The sequence below is a fragment of the Meles meles genome, chromosome 3 (genome assembly GCF_922984935.1).
Source record: "Meles meles chromosome 3, mMelMel3.1 paternal haplotype, whole genome shotgun sequence".
Classification (NCBI taxonomy): domain Eukaryota; kingdom Metazoa; phylum Chordata; class Mammalia; order Carnivora; family Mustelidae; genus Meles; species Meles meles.
In genome coordinates this window covers 26741544-26743385 of record NC_060068.1, presented here as the reverse complement: position 1 = coordinate 26743385, position 1842 = coordinate 26741544, and the positions used below count along the sequence as shown (strand labels likewise).

At 43.4% G+C, this 1842-nt stretch overlaps 1 pseudogene; it reads left to right on the top strand.

The window, feature by feature from the left end:
- The first annotated feature begins 1430 nt into the window (after positions 1-1430).
- Positions 1431-1604, top strand: LOC123939397 (annotated as a pseudogene).
- Positions 1605-1842: the final 238 nt, after the last annotated feature.

The following is a 1842-nucleotide window of genomic DNA, read 5'->3' as shown; positions in this document are numbered from 1 at the left end:
ATCCATTTCTTTCATGAGTGTTCTGTTTTTGATTGCACCTCATTAATAGCTTTTTTGATTTCAACTTGGTTAGATTTTAGTTCTTTAATTTCTCCAGAAAGGGCTTTAATATCTCCAGAGAGGGTTTCTCTAATATCTTCCATGCCTTTTTCGAGCCCGGCTAGAATGTTCAGAATCGTCATTCTGAACTCTTGATCTGACATATTACCCATGTCTGTGTTGATTAGGTCCCTAGCTTTCGGTACTGTCTCTTGTTCTTTTGTTTGTGGTGATTTTTTCCGCCTTGTCATTTTGCCCAGATAAGAGAATATGAAGGAGCAAATAAACTACTAAAAGGGTGGCAAAGACCCTGGAAAAATGCGCTGTAACCAAATCAGAAGAGACCCCAAATTGTGGGGGGGAGAAAGGGGATAAAAACAGCTTCTGAAAAAAAAAGAAAAAAAAAAAAAAGAAAGAAAAAAATTTAAAAAATAAAACAAATAAAAAATATAAAAAAGAAAGAAAAAATATATATATTTAGATGAACTAGTCAAAAAATGTTAAAAAAGAAAAGGGTAAAAGTTTAAAAAAAAATTTAGCAGAAGAAGAAAATAGAAAAAAGAAAAAAAATTGAAAAAAGAAAAAAAAATTGAAGTAGCTGCAAGACTAAAGAATCATGGGGAGAAAGCCATGAGTTCCATGCTTTGCTTTCTCCTCCTCTGGAATTGCTCTGCTGTCTTAGGAATTGAATCTGCTTTCTCCTTGATAGATGAACTTCGTCCTGGCTGGATATTTTGTTGATCTTCTGGGGGAGGGGCCTGTTGTAGTGACTCTCAAGTGTCTTTGCCCGAGGCGGGATTGCACCGCCCTTACCGGCGGCTGGACTAAGTAATCGGCTCGGGTTCGCTTTTGGGAGCTTCTGTTCCCTGAACGCTTTCCGTAGAGTTCCGGAGGACGGGAATGAAAATGGCGGCCTCCCAGTCTCCAGCCCGGAGGAGCCGAGAGCCTGGGGCCCCACTCCTCAGTGCGCCCCCAGAGGACAGCACCCAATCACTCCCATATCCCCAGCCTCTAGCCGCGCTCCGAGCTCACCCAGCCCGCGACCAGTTCAAGGTAACCCCGAGCTGAGAGTTTAGTCCTCGGCTCTGTCTCTCCAGCTGGCTTCTCCGTTCTAATAGCTGCGAGCTCTCTGACACTCCGACACCCCCGATCCTTCTGTGACCCTGCGGGGCCTGGGGCCACGCTGGCCCCGCGTGGGCTTCACCCCGGTTTAGCCCCTGGAGCAATGTCCCTCAGTGGAACAGACTTTTAAAAGTACTGATTTTGTGCTCCATTCCTCCGCCGCTTGCCGGGAGCCGGCCCCTCCCCCCGCGGTCTATCTTCCCGTCGTTTTAGATTCACTTCTCCGCCAGTCCTACCTTTCAGAAAGTGGTTGATTTTCTGTTTCTAGAATTGCTTCTTGGCCTTTTGGCTAAGATCAAGTGTAGAATTGCTGTTCTTCTTCTCTTCGATCTCCCATTGGATTTGTAGGTGTTTGCAATGTTTAGATAAGCTATCGAGCTGATCTCCTGCTACCTGATGTAGTCTCAGGCTGTTACTTCTCCGCCATCTTGACTCCTCCCCCCTGTTATATTTTTATTTTTAGTTTTTATATCATTTATTTCTGCTCTAATCATTATTATTTCTTCCTTCTTGTTGTATTAGTTTTTTTCCCCAGTTCCTTGTAGTGTAATGTTAGGCTGTTTATGTGAGATCTTTTTTGATTCTTAAGACAGTTCTGTCTTCCTCTGAACTTTCTTCATAGAACAACTCTTGCTGCATCTCAAATGTTTTGGACTGTTGTGTTTTCCTTTCCATTTGTTT